Genomic DNA, 20,929 nt, shown 5'->3' with positions numbered 1-20,929 from the left:
GCTGAAAATGAACTGGAATCACTTTGGTCATCACTTTGTTTTTGGACACTAACAGGGGTGATTTTACCGAAAGCTTAATTTGGAGTGAACAAAACGAAACATCTACTAAATGATGAATAACAACAAAACATGATCGTGCCATCACAGTACCATTCCACAAACATCGTTACAACCAAACGATCTGTGACTGATTTTATAGATGCTGCAATAAATGTGTTTTCTTAGTAAGCGGTCGAAACATCTGAGAGCCATCAGATGTATGAGAAAAAGAGGCCGAAAGAAAACCAGGAACACAATGATCCTCTTTCTCTCCCATCTCCATACAGTTCCACTTTCCCACATAAAAGGACTACATTAGGCACACATGTCTCAGAGCCAAACTATTGTCCTCATTCTCTGTGGATGTGGGCCAATGGGGGGTAAAGAACACTCTCAGACTCAGCGCATCCAGACAGCAGGAAGAATATTGAGCCGATATGAGAGAGCGCACTCAACTTTTTATTCACTTCTTTTCAATAACCATTTTTGTTTTTGTTTTTATGGTCACAGGAGGTGGGGGAGGGTAGCCGATGCCCACAGCAGAACAAAGGTGTAAGAGTATGACAAATAGGTTTACATACAGTGCACATATTTACCCACTCTGCCCACTATTGTTAGGTTATGCAAAGGAATGACTGTGAGAGGAAACCAAAGCAAAAGATTTAAGCAGGGATCACAATATCAGAGCGAATGAAAGGGTAATCATTTCCAACTATTGTACGGCTAAAATATTTATTAATGCCAACAAATATTGGCTTATGTCACAGTCAATCTGAAAAATCTTACAGGCAAAAACTTTAAAGTATAAGCAAAGGCTCAGCTTCAATGTGTAGATTTGAAGATGAAGGTGAGAATTTTTCAGTTTTCCCATAATTCTTATTATAGACCTGATGGTAAAGCTTGGAGTATAAAATACAGCATCCTAAATGATTCTAGGTAAATGTTTAAAAAACAAAGAAAAACATTAAAAATGTAAAAAAACTTTTGTAGGTTTCAGCTTCAGTGACAAGATCAGTGTCCTTTTCTTGTTTTTCTTTCAGGTGCAGAGCTTTGAAGTTACAGGCTGATCATACAAAACAGGCAAATTGGAGATGGCAATATAGTGACTTGTATTTTTATAACTTTTAAGGGATACATACAACAGACTAATTTTTTTAAAAATGAATAATGATCTGTTAGTACCTACATTTTAAATGTTATATATGAACTGTGTCATTAATCCATTTTAAGCAGGGTTCCTTTAGTGACCAGACCCCACCGATCCTTTAATGACTAAGTACTAAACAGTCCCTATTTTGTATCATGTGGTTATTTTCCTTTCATACATGTCTTTCTGAGCTGTACACATTTCCACAGTGGGGTCAGACCACAGAGAAATTCATGGGTGCCATCACTTCTAAATCCTCCTAAATTTGATGGGTCCATTGGTACAATCCTGATGTCACCTCTTCATTGAAATAAGTCTTATGTAAGGCATGTATACCTTATTCAAGTAAATCACACATTAACACCTGAGTACACACACACACACACACACACACACACACACACACACACACACACACACTAGTATTTCACTCAGGGCATCAATCTGCACACTTAAAGTCTGATTCTTGTTCTATTTTCAAAAGAAGAAGGAGCAAAAGAAGAATAAGAAAGAGGGAGAGGGAGGGAGATGATGACTCTCATGAGCAGATATATTTTAGGAGCTGGTATTGAGGTTGCTGGGAGCTATCTTTAAGCGGCCTACTTCTACTCACTGCTTGGTGAATACTGGGGAGAGAAAAGGGGTTTATATAGGCAACACACACTCAGACGTAGACACACACTGGTCTTTTTGCAAATTGCTTCTGGACATACAGTATGCTAAAACAGAGGAATACAGACAGAAGTCAGAGCAATCATATACACAATAAGCATATTCATACACAATGTGCACCATACGTGCGTGGTGGGGGTATGTGTGTGCATGCTAATGCAGGCGAGTGATATGCTGTTACTTTAACAGTGACTGTGCTTTTTGTGTCAGCAGGCTTGTTTGTGTCTGCAGAAACACCGCCCCCAAGTGGAATCACACACACAATCACACACACAAAACAACCTGTCCATGAGTGTGACAGTATGGATGTTTAGACCAGCTTGCAAACTCTAAAGAAAACGTCCAAGTGCCAGAAACTGCAGTTCGTCTAATGACCACCTGAGGCTGACTCCAAAAGAAAGCCAGTACACACATATTTAAAAAACAGTTTGATCTAAAAGAAAATGAAAATGGCAAAATATTATTTTTCCACATATGGCAACTCGGTATAAGCTTATTCGTAGTATAATGTATTGTGTTTTGTTGCGTATCTGAAATTTTCAGAACTAAATTAAAAACCGTGTACATATAATTGATTTATTTTTATTACCAATAACACAGAATAACAAGCTAGTTCTGCTTTGAAACAGAGCTATGCAGATTACTTTGAAAATTGTGTTTGTGCAAATGAATAAAATACAAAGTAGCCAATTTTACTGAGCTGTAAAACATAGCTAGAGCTCAAAGTAGAGCTCAATAGCTTGAAAGAAACAGTAAGCCTATCCCAGCTCAGTTTGGCGTCGCGACACATATTCATCCTTTCATTCTTCAATTGTATAACTTGTAGTAATGCATGACTAAATAAAGATTCAAATGTTAAACTTCCGTCACCTCCATATTTGGATTCATTTGTTTTTCTTTTGTTGGAGACACAGCATAAGAGCTGCGTGTAACTCTGTAGCTGCAGTTCTGTAACCCCAGTGTTTGCTGAAAACTTAGCACTCTGTCCTCTTGTCCAAATATAGTAACTCCTGCTTCCGAAAAACTGAAACCATGGAGGCTGAAATGCTAACACTGTGGCTTCAAGCTTTGCCCAAAGCCAATGGGTGACGTCACAATGGCTATGTCGAATTTTTTATATGCAGTCTATGGTTTGGACCAGTTGGAGCCTCCAATCCGCAGTTGTGCAGACTGCCATATGGATCAGACTCAAACTGCAACACGTGTCAAAAATAAATACAGGAGCGTTGAGCTTCACATTTCCTGCTGCCTAAAGAACTAGATCACAAGTAATTTACAATGATTGGTGAAACACACAAACTGTAAAGTTTCTTTTTTTTTCCTTCCATTGTTTTTTTTTTTTTTTTTGGTAACAGAAAATGACTCATATCTGCAGACCTGACAATGACATCAAAGGTAACTCTAGCTCAAACAACCCTGAGATTCTGGGTTGAATCACCTTTTTTATTTTTAAATAAGCAGTGTAGGACATAAATGACTCAAACATCAAACCAAGTGATATGAATTCATATCATTTGAATAACCTTAGACTTATGTGATCATTTTAAAAAAAGCTGTAAATTAACAATGCAGAACTCTGCTTATTGTTTAAATGAACTTTAAGATACTTAAATAAGCAAGTCAGGTGAAAGAAATATTGGAAGGGTAAAATGAGGTCTAGCGTGGTAATCACAAACGTTATACAGCAGGCCTGGCAAAATCGCTAGCCCGACGTCCCGGAGCTAGCGATATCTCCGGTCGGGCGACCAAAATCTATCTCAGCCCCACCCGTCGGACTATCATATAGCCTGACCGGCTATCGCTAGCAATTTTGCGAGCCCTGTACAGTAAAGACTATTTTCACAAATGAGAGTCCAGCTCACTCAGAAAAGCAGAGCACAAGTTGACCTATTAATACAGGCGATGGCTCTTTGTTACTTAAATTGAAGCCTGACTGATACAGTGTTTAAGAGCAATACCAACGCCAATATTTGGTCAGTGAAAATCTCATATATCGGCTGATGTCTTATCTTTTTTTCTTTCAGACACACACAACTAGGGCTGCCACGATTAGTCGACTAGTCACGATTACGTCGACTATCAAAATCGTCGACGACTGATTTAATAGTCGACGCGTCATTTGAAGCTTTGTAAGATCCCAAAAGCAGGAATAAGTAGCAGGATTTAAGAGTGTAATAACGGACTGAAACAGAAGATGGCAGCACTGCATGTACAAGGATGCCAGCTGCCGTTAAACCCCGAAGAAGAAGAAACTGTGTCCCAGAATTCATAGCGCGGCCCAGCGCAGTTGTCAACAATGGCGGCAGCTAGTTAGTTTTAATATTACTCTTATTATTCTTTCTGGGTCACAAAATAAACGTTTAACATATTTTCAGGCGAGAATGTAGCTGTGTAAACCTCAAATATCTGCTCAGTTTATCAAGACACCACATATTTTCAAAAGCGCTCCGACGTTTTCGGAGGCGTCTGTTACCCACTAGCTCGATAGCTAGCCGGGGGCCATGAGAGCACCGGACTCCCGGCAGATCGTTTTCAAACCCACCGCCCTACTCAGGTTAAACATATACAAGTCACTTAGATAACTTAAAAATGTTATTGTTTGGCTTTTTTCAGTATTTTATTTGTTCCTGAGTAAATCGGCTGAGTTTATTAAACTCCACCGAAACAATCTGCACATTTAATTAGAATTCAATTAACTATCATCTTGTCTTTATTTTTAGTTAGCACAGACCTTAAACACTTAAAGCTGTAAGCTAATGATAGTTATATAAGAGCAGATGCTGCTGGTGCAATAAGCTGTACTTTTACGTTCAATGGATGATGATCTGATTAGTCGACTAATCGCAAAAATAATCGGTGACTAGTCGACTATCAAAATAATCGTTTGTGGCAGCCCTACACACAACATAAATAGATTTCTATAACTTTTGTTATGCATAGATAATATGGATATGCAGTTGCCAAATAATCTTGTTTTACTGTCACGTCATGGTAGGGCTGCTCGATTATGGCAAAAATGATAATCACGATTATTTTCACTGAAATTGAGATCTCGATTATTTGACGATATTTATTTAACCCTTTAAGACCTACTATAGAACCAAGTCCGCCAGACCTTATATTATTTTTTTACATGTTGTAGTGCCATTTGTGGGAGCATTTCAAGTTGCTAAATAACTGTTATAGCCCATATTTTAATAATATGTATGCATTAAGTCCATAGTAACTACATTAATTGCAAAAAAGTGCAATAAACTACAAAAAAATTGAAAATCGTTTTTGTTTTGTTTTTTTACATATATTTCTACTTGGAGAAATTTAAGAGGTTTATCCCTCAAAACTTTAAATACAAAAAAGTTGCAAAAAATAGTTTACAACAACAGGAAATTTATTTTGAGTGTCTTCATAGTTTTATTTTGGAGATACACCAATTTTTATATACTGCAGGAAAAAAACAAAACAAAACAATCCTATGATGCAAATTTGCAAAGAAAACAGCATGTGCATCAAAATAAACTATTTCCAGCAGTGCAATTCGAGTTCTAAGCATCCCAGCAACTATTCAGAAAAGTCAAACATGACCAGTATAGGCTTTTAAGGCCTACAAGTAAAAAAAAACTACATTTCCGTGAAAATGACGTCACTTCCGGTTTCGGCCAGGAAATGGCGGACATGCGACAGTTCGCGCTGACGTCTGTTTCACTGTGGGAAGTGTTACGAACAGCTGATCGGATCGGCAAAGCGTGTTTCTGGAATATTATGTTTTTGTTCCTGCAAGAGCTTTTTATGCAATTTTTGCAAAGCTTTATGTGGAAGGAAACCGTGACCGAGGACAAGCTGATGGCATAAGATGTAAGTACAACTCCTCCGGTTTCATATGCAAAACAAATTATTGCGCTAGCTTACGCGGTTCCGGTTCTACAGGGATTTAAAAAATAGTTACACAAAACGGAGCGTGCTGCTCTTTAAAGGGTTAACAATGACTTTAAAAAATAATATAAAATAGTGTGCAACACCACTGAAGTTTTTTTTTTAAACTCTCTTTTCAACCAACAGCAGTCACTCTCCTCTCCAAATAACATCTGCTTAGCTTTCCGAGCTTCCCTCGGGTCCTCTTAATCAGCGGTCTCCAACCTTTTTTGTGCCACGGACCGGTTTATGCCCGACAATATTTTCACGGACCGGCCTTTAAGGTGTCGGATAAATGAGGGAGGGGCTAATAATCGGCTCAGTCATTTTTGATGATCGTTGAAAGCCCAGATCGTAATCGTGATTAAAATTCGATTAATTGAGCAGCCCTACGTCATGGCATTTCTCCCATCTTTTCTTGACTTTTTGAATTTTCAATTATCAGCTATTATATATGCAGATACTGATATCTCACTACATTAGTTGGGCTCTAATTCAAATAATAATCAATATAAACATAATCAATTGGCATCACCAAGTTCAAAAAGTCTTTTTAAGGGTTGCCTGGATCATGTATTCACATATAAGATATGTACTGTTTAAATGGCACAGCAAGCAGTGTCAACAACAGCATGCACATCACAAATGCAGTAGAATTATTTTAAAACTAAGCCCTGTTCCGAGACATTTGGACTCCTCATGGGTTTGGATCTTGCCTTGAACCTCCGCCCCACCCCTATTTTTCTTCCTACTCATCTCCCATCATGTTTTTTCCAGTGAAGTGAAAAAAAGTGTACAGCTCCTTCCCACTACATGCACACAAACACAGAGAGCAGCACGCTGGTCAGGGCAGAATGCTTGCAATTCCTCCAAACATACAAAGGTAAGCAACTTGCACTTTCTGTGCCTCATTACCCGGAGAAAATCCAAACACTAGACTGATCTACCTGCTCCTGTACGTTTGGGAATCTGTACTTGCAATTTGTAAGTTATATGGTCATAAATCCCTTAACAGCGCCATGTTGTGGGAACAAAACTTAAAACATTCTTTTTTTTTTGGTATGAAAGGTTGAAGGTAGAGCTGGGCGATATGAGATTTTTTTCATATCACGATATGTTTTTTTCATTTCAGGCGATAACGATATCTATCACGATATAAGCCAAATAACTATATTTGTAAGATTTAAATGTGCCGTTGCTCACAAGTAAAATGTGAAATAATCAGCAGCTTGTTTTTATTTAAATATTTATTTCCCATAATAAGTTCAACAGGGTAGATGTACTTAAGGAACATGAGACTTTTTCAGATAAATAAAGGCAAATATTGCAAACTACACAAAAGGCAGCCACTAAAGCGTTTAAGTTTCAAAATAGAACAAACGAAACAGACTAAATTGTCAATTCCACTTAGAAACAAAATATTAATTCTAAAAATAAATCTTAGTTTGTTTTACAGAAGAACAGACAAAACTGACTAACTTTTGTCAATATCAAATAAACTGAGAACTAAAAGGAAATTCTCAATCTCTCCTTGTTGTATAGCTGAGCTTTTCAAACAGTTTTAACAGTTACTTTAGTCTGACAAAAGCCGAATGACGAATTAGCGCTTCCAGTCAGAGACTGAGGCTACGTCCACACGTACACGGGTATTTTTGAAAACAGAGATTTTCCGTTTTCGTTTTAAAAAATAATCCCGTCCACACATAAAGGCAGAAATGAAGGAAAACGCTGCTATGAACATGCCAAAGCAGCAGGTGGCGCTAGATTCCTAACCGTGCAGAAATGTTGGCCAATCAGAAGTCTAGAATCCTCGGTGGGAAAAAGTAAACAAAGCTGGGGCATAGAAGCAGAACCGAGTCGTATGTGTGGAGGGACAGTAACTGTGTGTATATGTAAGCATTTAAACACTGCAGAGAGTAGAATTAACAGTATTGTAGAAATTCATTTCACCGAAACAATAACGTGGCGCACAGTGTGACGCATGCACCAGTTTATTGTATTTCCAGACTTGCTTTCGGCACAATTTACAGTGCGAGCTACTCTGTTTTTTGTCAGACTTGAAATAGCCGAAATACCTTCACACTACGGAACTTCTATGGCTCTTCCGTTCGACAATCTCTCCGGCATTGGAACCATCATCTGTTTTCTCTTCGGTCACGCTCGGTTGATTTTTCTAGTCGGCACACTCATTTCCTCCATTACCCGCTGGCTGCTTCCCAAACAAACACACGTGCGGCTTGGCACTTGTGCTGTACGTAACAAGTCACGCGACGTGACGCTGCGGCTGTGATTGGTTCGGCTCTGCGCTACTTAATTTGGATTGGCTGACCTTTTTTTTTTTTTTAAGAGGACAAGAGCGGCGAAGTCTATCGCGATAGTTTAATTTCTCTATCGAGTAAAAGTTATATCGCGATACATATCGTTATCGTTCTATCGCCCAGCTCTAGTTGAAGGTTAGGCTGATGGTTAGGGCTGAGTGTGTTAATGTAATGGTTCGAATAAGGACCAGGAAACCAATGTAAGTGTGAAGGGATGAAAACAAATCACAAAAAAACCCCACGGCTCTGTGTGGTTTTCTTAGAGCTTATTAACTAAGTGGTGCCTGTTTATTTAATGAGTGAGCAACCTGTGACCTGTCTTCCTGACCTCATCTGCCTCACCAGATGGAAATTTAAATAGATTGTATCACATGTGGGGTTGGGTAACACTTAACACCAGCCTAACCCACAAAATGGCTAACTTCATGTTTTTTAACGCCCTTTTACCACGCTAATTACGGAAAGGACAAGGACTTTAAATAACAACACTTATTGAAACAAAGATGCCAGCGTGATCAGTGTACTGCTGCTGCTGCTGAAGGAGAGAACTAACTGGTAAATTTAAGGGGCCCCTTTAAAAAAAAAACAAAAAAAACCCTGAACATTTTTAGTGGTTTTAAGGGTTGAAAGACACTTTATGAATCACACATTCCTCTTGTCCACAAATAAATACTGCATGTTCCACATTTGGTGAGATAAACAAAAGATAAATGCTGTTCAGTGATTTACAGTGTGGCAAAAAACAGGAGAGGTGGTAGTAGTGTCTACAAAGAATCCATTTACCAAAGACCAAAAACTCAAACATGGATGCCCTCTACTGGACATAACTAGGATTGCAATACTGAGAAGAAAACCTGCCGACAATACACTTTTCACTTGATAGCAGGAACTCGTGATGGGATACAAGGAACCAGGGAGAAATAAAAGCAACACTTTGGGAGGTGATGGAAGGATACACAGCCTGTATTGTTAGAAGGCAAGGGGAATAGAAGAAACCAGCTTGGCCTGCGTTTCTAACTGCACAGCGTTGTTATAACAACCATGCACTAGAGAGTGGATGTGGCCACTACTGAGCGTTATGTCAACACAGTGATTAGGATATTTCCCCTTTGTTTATTGATTATTGAAATGGTTATTGCCATGATGTCACTGAAACTGTCAGCGAATAGTGGACAAATGTCTTTGTCAGAAAAAATGTGCCTCACATGACCTATGCAAGGAATTGGAATAATTTAAGAGAGATATGACTTCTGTTTAAACTCAGCCATGTGCAAAATTGACCATGACGCTTCCTGTCATTAGTTACGTTTTACTGGCAAGAAGACAAAACCACAAAACCGTTTAACAGATAACTGGCAGCTCTAAGTTACAAGAAGGAACACACTACCAGAAAAAAAACATTATCCTTTTCACACAATAGCAGCCATGCAACAGTAATAAATAAGATATTAAAAAATATGAGATTTATGACACAAACTTGCTTAAAAAATGTTAGAGCAACCTGAACATTAACCAACCTACAATAAAATGAGAAATTAAGCAAGAGGAATATAGCTAAATCAGAATTAAATAGAAAAAATTGCTACAAAATATAATAAATCATAAATTAATAACAATTTAAGAGGTTATAATATAGTAATTCAAAAATCCCATATATGCTGCTTTCCACACAGACAGAAATACCACATTTAATACATTTGTGCTCGGGAGCAATTCCGATCTATAGGAATATAACCAGAATACAACCAGCTCGCAAACAGTTGAGTCGCCCAAAGTTATGTTCATTGACAAAGGCCGAGTCAGACTAATGGCAACATGCTGGCAGTCTGTCTGCATTTGTAAATTAGAGAACAAATAAGTTATTTGCAAACCTTTGACAATCTCTCTGATGATTGCAGTCAGTCCAAGTCAGACTGCAACTGTTTGCACAAAGGTTGCTTCTTATCAGCCGAACCATGCAATTGGCTTGCGATCAAAGGTGACCGCGAGTGTGCATCACCCCAAGCTCTAGGCAGCCATTCAGTCACCACGAGTTACAATCGGTAGCAGAATGTGAAAAGGTAAGTGTGTCCAGTCTTGGAAGGTTTTTCCAGTTAAGCCAGTTAAATCATGTTTACATCAGATGGTGGTGCATGAGATGAGCCCTCTTGTTCATAGTATTGCACGAGTATTTTAATTTATTTAATAAAATCTGAACATTTGATGCCCATGTTTCAATACAATAACATCACACAAAATATCACAATACTAAGCTGTGTCTATTCTTTCCTCCACCCCTGCTAAATAGGCTCTTTCAGCTGTACTCGCAGATATACACATAAAAAAACTGTAGTTTAAATTTCTTACAGTGGAGTGAAGGATAAGCTACACTGCCTCCCACCTATTTATTCAAGACAACACTGCTAAATACAAGCTATACACTACTATACAGATGCTTATGAAGGTTTTTTGGTGACACACTAAATTAGGACACCAGACTGCTCAGTATGGCCAATTATTCAGTGTTTACAATAGCAACAGAAGTCTTGATCGAAACCCGCTGATGCACAGACTGTGAAGGACACACAAATACACATGAGTATACACACATTCTCCAGAGATGTGGGTTAGTATGCTGAGGCGATACCGGGGCAAACAAATAACCTTGTGGCTAGACTGCAAACACAAACAGCGAGTGCACTAGACACAAGCAATTGAATAGCATAGAAATGAGTATTGATTCTGCTCCCTTCTACATACATGCTACATATTATCTGTAATTATATATCAGGGAATAGAAAAACATTTTATATGTTGTGCTCTCAACCGCATTGTCAGTACGAGCAGCATCTTGGTATCTCATCATCATCGCTTTTGCAGTTTCTTTTAACTGAAGCTGTATCACATTTTCCATGAGGCTTTGGGTTGGCCGTTTCCTATTTTTAAAAAGGGGGCAATTACTTTAAATCACTGTGTGGTTTATGTTGTGCAAAAGCTATCAAGCAAGCACTAAGAAGCGATAGGAGGAGCCAGACTATTCTTTAAAAAAAGGGGGTTGGGCATTAGTTGATCTGCTGTATCTAGAACCACAGGGTTTAACAGACGGCATCAACAACAGTTTGCAAAAAACGGTGCGAGACAGCGAAATTCAGGGTTGTGATTTCTGCTGGGGATACTTACTACTACTTACTCGCCAAAATATTCTGCAATTATTCTGCAACCTTTTTTTACTCTAAGATGTCTTTAAGTAACCCATCTAACTAATCAAGTCCAGAGATTTCTTTTTTGTTTTTTAAAATACTGACAAAAATGTTTACGCACTCATCAAAGTTGCCTCCAACTGTAACCTCGTACCTTCTGTAATTAAGCTAGCGGAAGGGTTATTTGCAGGGGTGTTTTTTGCGCTGGGTTTTGATTTCCAGGCCAAATACTGCCTGCCCTGTGTGCTTTTTGAGAGTTGTTGGGGCCTGGCTGTATACAAACTACATACAGGGGAGGGGGGCATTCTAAAAAAATTTTTTTATTTATAGTTCCTAAATTGCTACCAGCATGAGAGAGAATAAAAAGCTACACAAAGTCATTAGAATACAATTCCGATACATTTTCATGGCTAACCATGTCAAAACACGGCTCTGAGAAATTAACTATGCCTTGAGAGGCTGTAGAGTGCACAGTATGCAGAACCTGCATTTTAATTTAGCTTGTGAGGAGAAACACCCAAATGGCAGCATATGTTACACTTTTTAAAAAGGGGAAATAAAGCTGTGAACCAGATCAGGTTCTGTCTTCACAAGTCTTATTTTTTATCTAATCTCTAATGAGGTATGTATTTCTCAGACAGACTACACTGAGAAACATCACTTTCAGATGTATCTGCATGCAAAAAAAAGGACTAAAACAATAATAATCGTAACTTTTTGAGGAAGAAAGAATTTCTGCTATTCATAAGAAGCAGCTCCTCCTTTCCAGTTAGCCAGGAGGTGGCAGTGGAGAGTGACTCTATGCTGTTTCCAACCTCTCCAACTGTGATAAGCTGCTGCCCTCACAGAATTACATGCGCTATTAATGACTTCAGTCTTTACGTGATGACCCACTGGCGAGGAACTGCGGTGCTGGACCACGCTTTGTGAGCATTAGACGAGAGGCTCAAATCCTTGCCTCTGAGCAAATCCTATTTGGACCACACACACTAAAGTTGAGAATCCCTCCTTTTAATTCGCTCTTGTTCTTCTCTCCTTATTCAGCCTGATCGACTCGGTAGATTTACTCGGATCTTGTGCTTTCCTGGCTAATGCTCCCGGAAAGCAGGAGGAAAATCTTTAAAGAGCTCAAACTCCCACCAGCCAGAAAAACAAAATTCACCCTTTATTCCCCCTGCAGCAAACCACTAGATGAGATGCAGTTCATATAATTACAACCGATTGCAGCAGTGGTCAACTCACAAGTGTTGCCTTGCTGTCACAATTTAAAAAAGCAACAACCCCCCCCTCCAAAAAAAACCCTTTAACATGGGGGAGGATCAGAGGCATCGAAACCCAACACACTTTGCCCACTAATAGCAGTTGAAAAGGTGAGTTGAAAGAGCGAGCTGCTTTGCAGGAGTTCCTACTCCAACGCCTACTTCTACATTCAATTATTCTGTCAGTCAGCAATAACAGAACCACTGTGGCCACCGGGGAGAAAATGGTTTCCATTCACACACACACACTACAGAGGAAAGAACCAATATCATATTACAATTCAGTATGTAACAATGAATGACCCGTTGAGACGGCATAGCCAGTCTCTTAGACAGCACAACGCCGAGCAGCACATGACAAGAAATGCGTTTGCATTTTCTACATGACATTCACGTGTTGCCTTATCTTGACCCCAAAACAGATACTGTATATTTAAAAATGGACCTCTTCCAATTTTTAAGTAGTGTGTCAAAGTCTCGAGTCAGCTCCCCCCAAACGTCTTTTTCTTTTTTTTCATTAAGCCTTTGTTAAGGTCTTTCAAAGTTGTACTTTTGACCCCTGCAATAGTAGATGGTGGATTTGAACCCAGAACCTTCTTGCTGCGAGGCAACAGTGCTGACCGCCTGATTTTGATTTTTAAACAGTCAGTAGCAACAGGTCTGATGGAGTGATGAATCCAGATTTGAAATTTATGGTTCAAATCGTCAATATGTATGGAAAAAGGCAGAAGCATCACTAAAACATGGCGGAGACTCTGTCATGGTGTGAACTGCATTTCTGCCAGTGATGCAGTGCCATCGGGAAAGTGTCTGATTAGCAAAGGGTTCATTCTTCAGAAGCCTGGAGAATTATTCCTGAGCTCATTTCTTTCAAGAAATTACAAGTAAACTTTCCTAATAGAGCTCAGGCTGTGTTGAAGAATAAAGGCTTTGACTGTGACTTTCCAGTCAAAGTTCCTTTTCCTAGCAAAATATAAAGACATTCCTAAGAGCTGTATAGCTAGATGGGCCTGGCCATGATGGACAGTAGGTAATTAATTCTGCTTTAAAAAGAAAAAAAAAGGTAATAACACATTTTAATCTTTTGGCGTAGACTCTGGTTTATACATTCGCCTAACAAAAAGATGCCCGGTTCTCCCAGAAGGAGGCACAAATCTGTTGGGTGTTGCACCAGGAAGGGCATCCAGCACAAACACCTGCCAAATCAACTATGGACTGCTATCTACTTTGGATCCCTTGGGAGTAAGAGAGCAGCTGAAACTAACTTATACAACGTTGACTCTGGAGAAACAGCACAAATAATACATAAATACAGTATTAATGGAGACAGCCTGTATGTAAATGAAGATACTGGGCTTTCCAGTCTGTGTCTACATTGACCTATGTGCTGTCTGCCATGTGGCCAGCACAGCAGCTTTTACTAAAACCCTCATTTCCTGCCTGCAGCCACCCTGTGGCATCCTCTAATTCCCCCTCTCACTTCCCTTACTCACTTTCTCCATCCTGGGCTTTTCTGTTGCTACTGGTGGACCAGACACAAGCTCTCCTTTTCACCCTCGCGGTCCCTTTCCCTCCTCGCTTACGCTCTCCCATTATTTTTTTGCTCCACCTCTCTAGCTTTCTGCATGGTTCTCAGCATTTATTTCTCTCCCTGTTTCTACATGCAGCTCACATGCTCAGCTCTCAGCTCCAGTCGCCCAGGCAGGCCAGAGTATTGATGAAGCTGAGCTGTACAAATCTGCCTCCCAGAAGACTGCTCTCTCTCACACATCTATACAACACATTACATACAGGTCATCAACCCACAACTGCTTCCTAAACTAGAATAATTGGACAGCTCTGAGACACACAGCCACTGGGGTTCATCTACAGAGGAATGGTCTCCTGGCATCCCCAGAAAATCAATTAGGTTTATTAACAGGTAGAAAGTCCACTCCATAACTCTTGCTTATTACTTGTAGTATAAATATTGTTTATTATGATAGCAGGCTGATCTTAAATAAGACAAACGGACAATAAATATAAAAATATCTCAGATATCAACATTATGGGAAGAAACAAATCATCTGTTGATATTTTTGAACCTCTAAGCTTTCAACATTAAAAGGCTGAATATACACCAAAATAAAATATCATCTGAATCAGTGTTATCCACTATGTTGATTTCTATTATACTATATAGTGTTTACCCACAGACGTGGCTTCTGAGTTTGAAAAGTTAACCTGATGCAGTGCATTAAACTTGTTTTCTGTTCCACAGTGGTTTAAAGTCCTTTTTCCAGATGAAAATACATTTTGTATTGCATTTGGAGATCAAAGTTCTAGAGTCTGAAGGAAGAATGGAGAGGCTCAGAGTCCAGGGTGTTTGAAGTTCAGTGTGAGTTTGACACAGGTTGTGATGATTTGGGGTCCTCTGCTGCTGGCAGTGATGGTCGCTTCACTGTCTAAAGTCATTGCAGCTGTCAACTGGGAGATTTGAGAGCACTTCACGCTTCCATCTGCTGACAAGCTTTATGGAGATGCAGATTTTCTTTTCCTGCAGGACTTAGCACCTGCATACAGTGCCAAAAATACAACCAAACGGTTTGCTGACCATGTTATTACTTGTTGATTAGCCACCCGACACCACTGAGCTGAACCCCACTGAGAATCTGTAAAGTATTGTCAAGAGGAAGATGGGAAACATCCAACCCAAAAATACAGACAAGCTGAATAGTGCTATCAGACTACCCTGGGCTTCAGTAACACCACAAGCAGATCGCCTCCACTCCACACTGACGCAGTAATTTGTGGAAACATGCCAACTAAGTGTAACTGAATCTAATTTTTAGAACATGTATTAGAAATCCATTTTTGCTCTAAGGAAACATTCTTGTAATTCGAGATGCTGGATTTCTGATTTTCAGGAGCTATGAGCCATAATCATCAAAATTAGAATAAAAAAGATTTTCACTTTAAGTGTAATGAATAGATTATATGAAAGTTTATCTTTTTGCATTAAACAATAAAACACACACACACCTTTCAATATATTCTTTTTTTCCCCCAAGATTCACTGGTATGGCAAATATCCAAGAAAACCAGAATAACAGCAGCCTGACGTTGGTGAACTTTAATACAAGAACCAGGGTGTGCACTATTAGGCTAGTGGTTAGTCATCTCCTTTCACGCTTGCTATCTAACAATGGGAAAATATTTTAAAAAAAATATTTGAAATAGAAATGAATGTGCATGTTCAATATGATAAATGGACTGGTTCATATATAGTGCCTTTCTACTCTATTTGAGCACTCAAAGCACATTATACTACATGCCTCCTTCAACCATTTGCATGTGCACTTTTTTATGCCTAAGTGCTTTCTATCTCACACACATTCATACTCCAATGGATGCACAGGAGAGGAACTTGGGGTTCGGCATCTTGCCTGACCGTGCTAAATCATAACTGAGGTCATGCTTCTTCAGGGATGGTTGCAAATTTAAGTTTATGTGCACTTTCTTGGCATGCAAACTGGAGCAGCCAGGGATCAAACCAACAACCTTCGGATTAGTAGATGACCTGCTCTACTTCCTGAACTACAGCCACCCATTATGTAAATAATGGTTATTTTTTCATACTTCCATGTTATAACACTGAAATGTAACCTTTCTGTATGCATTACATACTGTATTTGAGTAAACTCCAAGTTCATCTTGTGTCCTTAGACCAGAGAATAAACACTGTACATCCCAATAAGAATATTAGCATTTAGATTCCCTATTGCCAGTCTGTAAAAACAAAAAAAAGTTATGACTACTGAATGCTATTATACTGGAGTCACTTTTCACAGTCAACAACCTGTAAGCCTTGGTATGCTAATCCAGCTCCACTTAATGAAAGAGGTGATTCACAATGAGCCCAAGCAGCTGAAACTTGCAAAGGCTCGGTCATCCTCTAACAAGCTTACTGGCAATTTTTTTCTATTCTTGGACCTTTATGATGTCATAAAAACGGGGCAGAGTGGCAGTCAATCAGAAGAAAGTTGGTTTAAAGGGAGATGATCTTTATTTATCTTATCTCGGTGAAGCCCCTGAGTTTATCCTGTCTTAAACAAGCTCATTTTGCTGATAACATGCAAAGTCAGTCTATAGAGTCAGTGAGAAAATGCATGCAGCCAGATCGATTTTAATCCAGGCAACTTTAAGCCACAGGATACAGTGAAACTGGTGAGTAACAAATGGCAGGCCCAGGGTAAATCAACATGACATCATTATTCAGCAGTCACCAGTTAGGCATCGACTCTGCACAGCCTTTCTTCCAAACAACTCTCAGCCGATGGTGTTTATTTTAGGCAATGGTCTAGACTTAATAACACAGAGAGAGTTGAACTGAGTAAGCAGGTATAAGTTAAAAAGATTTAAAACAACTACACTAATATTTATTGAGCGATGGTAAATTAGTGTCAGATATTTTCATATTAAATTCTCCAGGTAGCTTGGAAGCAACATCTCAAATTTTAATTGCTCCTGTTGCTTACTTGTGAAGATTTGATATTGGGATTTGTCACCTTTTTTCAACAGCAAATTAGGTGTTCAAAGCTAAACTGCGATTTTCAACCATATGAACAGTGTCACTAAACCCTGCTATAAATGTTGCCGTGAGATGGAATCAGTCTACAATCAGTCTAATATCTGTCTGCAATTGAATTGGGCCAAGTTGGCAATTGCATCCAATCTGTCTCTGATAATACAGGAAACAACTGCAGCAAATCATTCAAAATCCCATATCTGTTGCACTCTACATAGACAGAAATGTACATTTCACTTTTACATTTGTGATGAGGAAGCTTCCTGCTCCAAAGGAACACAACCACAGTGCAACCAGCTGAGTTGTGCTCAATGGCAACGATTAATTCAGACTGATAGCAACACATTGACAGTCTGGCTGCATTTATAAATTAGAAGGCAGTTATTTGCAAACCTTTAACTAACTCTCTGAGAGTGATTGCAGTGCACATCAGACTGTAACTGTTGCAAAAAGGTTGCCTTATATCAGGCAACCTGCACAATCCCCTTGCAATCAAGAGTAGTTATGAATGTGCAAACACCCTCAAATTCTAGGCAACCATTTAATCACCGCAAGGTGCAATCGGTCACAGAACGGGAAAAAATTCTATACAATCACCAGGCAGCCACCGACGTTTTTGTTGATGCAAGGAGGTCGCTTGTCTGTTTTTACTTTTGTGACTGAGCCATTACTTTGACTGAATTAGGAGGCAGTTTGTCAAGCTAAGTGTGTTTTTTTCTGGCTGAGCAGCTTTAATTTCATTTTTCTCGTCTAACCTTATCACAGGATGGAGGAGCATGTTCATAGTATACCCTGAGCACACATTTATTTAATAAAAGATCAACATTTGGTGTCCATCTATCAATACAATACTGCAACACAAAATAGCACGCTATTATCCTGTACTATGCACTCGTATTTGTTTCCCCCACTCCTAGTTATAATGGCTTTATAACAACAATAATGGGTTTATACTTTAAGAAACTGTGAATTGATTAGACATATATTACAAGCACTTGACAGATTAATCAATAGTAAGAGTACCAGATCTGCTATAAGAACTTTTTTCTTTTTTAAAGTTATACTGCTCCACAATCTGGTAATCTAGACCCTGCACACAAAAAAGTCCTGCATCTTTGTTCTCTGACCTGGGCCTGATTTGGGTGAGAAAAAGTCAAATTAGTGAACAAAGTCAATACAAGAAAACTTTCAAGACTCCACTATCCATCTTTCTCACACACAGAAAACCAGTAGTCCAATCAGTCAGGCTAAAAGAAAGGAAAAACTGCTGATAAAAGAAAACAGTAAGATCGGGTTACTCTGTTCATTTGATAACCTGAACCTCAAAGGGCCACAAAAGCAAAATCCAGATGATAAAAACTTGAACTTAGTGTGAACTTTCTTTAGTCTGCAACCAATATGAAAGTATATCCACCTACAGACGTCTCACATTTTCACACACACATGCACACACACACACACACACACGTAGTCAATACTGTGTTGCGTTAATGGATAAATCCAATAAATAATAGCACTGTGTTCGCATTGGCCAGGCAGGCCTGGTACATGACAAGTGATAAAAGCTTGGAAAAGACTTTGAAGGCCAGAGTTGTAGCTGCAAGGCCAATACATCGGTTTCTTTGCTCCACAAATACGCTGCGCCGAGCAATTCACTCAAACATGTGACTGAGCCAGTTCTTGTGTTGATGGTCTTTAAACATCAAAGCAACACTGAGCATGTGGTTTCTCACACATCATGGTTTTGTGTGAAAAAAATATGCACATATTTGTTTCTGAGTCAATGAGAAGACAAAAGTCTCAAATGCATTGCTGAATTGCAACATTCCTCCTGTCAGTATCTGATCAACAGTGAAAGACAAACAGCGAGATGGACATCGTCCATTAAAAGACCATAATGAAGTGCAGTAAATAAAGTCTTTAAACAGATAGTTTATACTGCCTTAAAGTTAAATGCATGTATTTTCCTTCCGCTGTATATGTTTTTCAAATAAATAAGACTTCCACTGTAAGGCTACACTTAACACAAACAAATTGACATGTATTGGTAATCCTGACCTAGTTCACCTAGTTGAGACTGATAGCAAACGAGAGTTGCACCAACGACAACATACAGCTGAAGCTAAGATCTTTTGCAGGTATTTGATCACAAACATCTTTAAGACCAACATTAATTTATTTAAGAAGACTGACAATGATTCTACTACTTATTTCAGTCTGCATATTATAAGGCTAAGATACAGAAAGGGTCGACTTTGCATCTGATTTGCCAGCGATTATGACTGCCAAAAATAATAAATAAATAAAGACGGCTAACTCATACTGCCCCACAGACTGTGATAGTAAAAAAAAAAGGTTAAGCCTTGCCTTATAACTGATAACTGATCTGTGGAAAGTGCAAAAAACACTCCTGTGCATCAAGTGAAACACACAAAGAAAATGCATGAATACATCTCATAATCTCATAATAAAGGCTGTAAAACGTTGCAGTGCAGCCGTTAAGGGACCCTACAAATACTTATGTCAATAATAATAAATAATAATAATTAACACTCTTTTGATTATAAGTATATTTGTCCCTTTTTACTCTTTTTACCACCAGAGAGGGAGACACACGGCCCCTCATCTCACTAGCAGCTGAAGAAGTTGGCGTTAACAACACTAATAGCAGTGACCCTGTAGCCACACCAGCTGTCTGTTATCATTAAGGTAGCAGCTAGCAGCTATGGCTAATAATAAAATGATAAGGTTAATGTGGGAGATAAGCAGTAAATGTTATCAGTCTTGCTCATTCGCAATGTTAACAGGCAGTGTTAAACGGACAGAGAGACAGACAACTTAACAGGATAACCCAGACATCTATTTCTTGAAAGTGTCATGTTTCTCTTAAGGACACAGACTGATACAGAGAAAACCCCACCAGCGGCTAGACGGAAACAGTAGTAGTCTATCCAAGCTGCCATAGGCTGAGAGGCGGAGTACACCCTGGACAGGTCACCCCTCTGTCACAAAAATAAGACAGAGAGGATTCACACTCATATTCACACCTGTTGGCAATTAAGAATCACCAATTAACCTAACTCTATGTCTTTGGACTGTGAGAGGAAGCCAGAGTATCCGGGGAGAACATGCAAGCTCCACACAGAAAGGCCAGATGGCAGATTTAAACATCAGGGCCTTCTTGCTGTAAGGTAACAGTGTTAAACACCATGCTGCCCTGATTGTGGATCACTGTGCTGAATACTTGGTCTCAGTTTCAAATTTGGTACAACCATAAACACCTCGTAACCTCACCGCTGGGTCCTTTTTATACAAACCTTCCTGTCCTTGCTTATGTTTCCACTTGAATTAGTTCAAACAAAGGACGCTGTATCTGCTTAAATTTCAAAGACATCAAAGTCAAGTGACAACACACTGCTTACATAAAAGTAGCACAAATGAAATTTTACTATTTATCTACGTTATTAAGGCTCAAGATAAAAGGTGTGTTTGTGAGTGTATGTGAGTTGTTGTGGTTTCTAAACAGAAAAGCCCATCTCAAACGGCAGAAGGCAGAAGATGGGAATGGATGTGGATAAAAGTCCATGAAAACGCCATTTAAACAGGAGTGTAAATCTACCAAAGAGAAACCGAGAGAGAGACTGTGATTGTGCTTGAGAGTCTGTGTATGAGCTTACTTTGATTCAACTGTGACCCTGACCTGAATAAGCATCTCATTACAGGGATGGATAAATGGTTGTATGAATAAATGGATGGATGCATGTGTGACCTATTTTTTTAAAAACACCACGTGAGAGAAAGAGCACAAGATCAAGAGACACAGACAGTGAGATAAAGAC

At 39.1% G+C, this 20,929-nt stretch overlaps 1 protein-coding gene across 2 annotated transcripts in view; it reads right to left on the bottom strand.

The window, feature by feature from the left end:
* srpk2 (SRSF protein kinase 2) overlaps positions 1-20,929 on the bottom strand; it is a 72,865-nt gene that overhangs the window by 47,178 nt on the left and 4,758 nt on the right. The window lies entirely within an intron of this gene.

Source organism: Mchenga conophoros, linkage group LG7, assembly GCF_057382185.1.
Source record: "Mchenga conophoros isolate Kocher_MC1m ecotype Shallow Benthic linkage group LG7, M_conophoros_male_GT1.1, whole genome shotgun sequence".
In the NCBI taxonomy this organism is placed as follows: domain Eukaryota; kingdom Metazoa; phylum Chordata; class Actinopteri; order Cichliformes; family Cichlidae; genus Mchenga; species Mchenga conophoros.
Note: the sequence above shows the minus strand (reverse complement) of the source record. Positions and strands in the feature narration are given on the sequence as shown.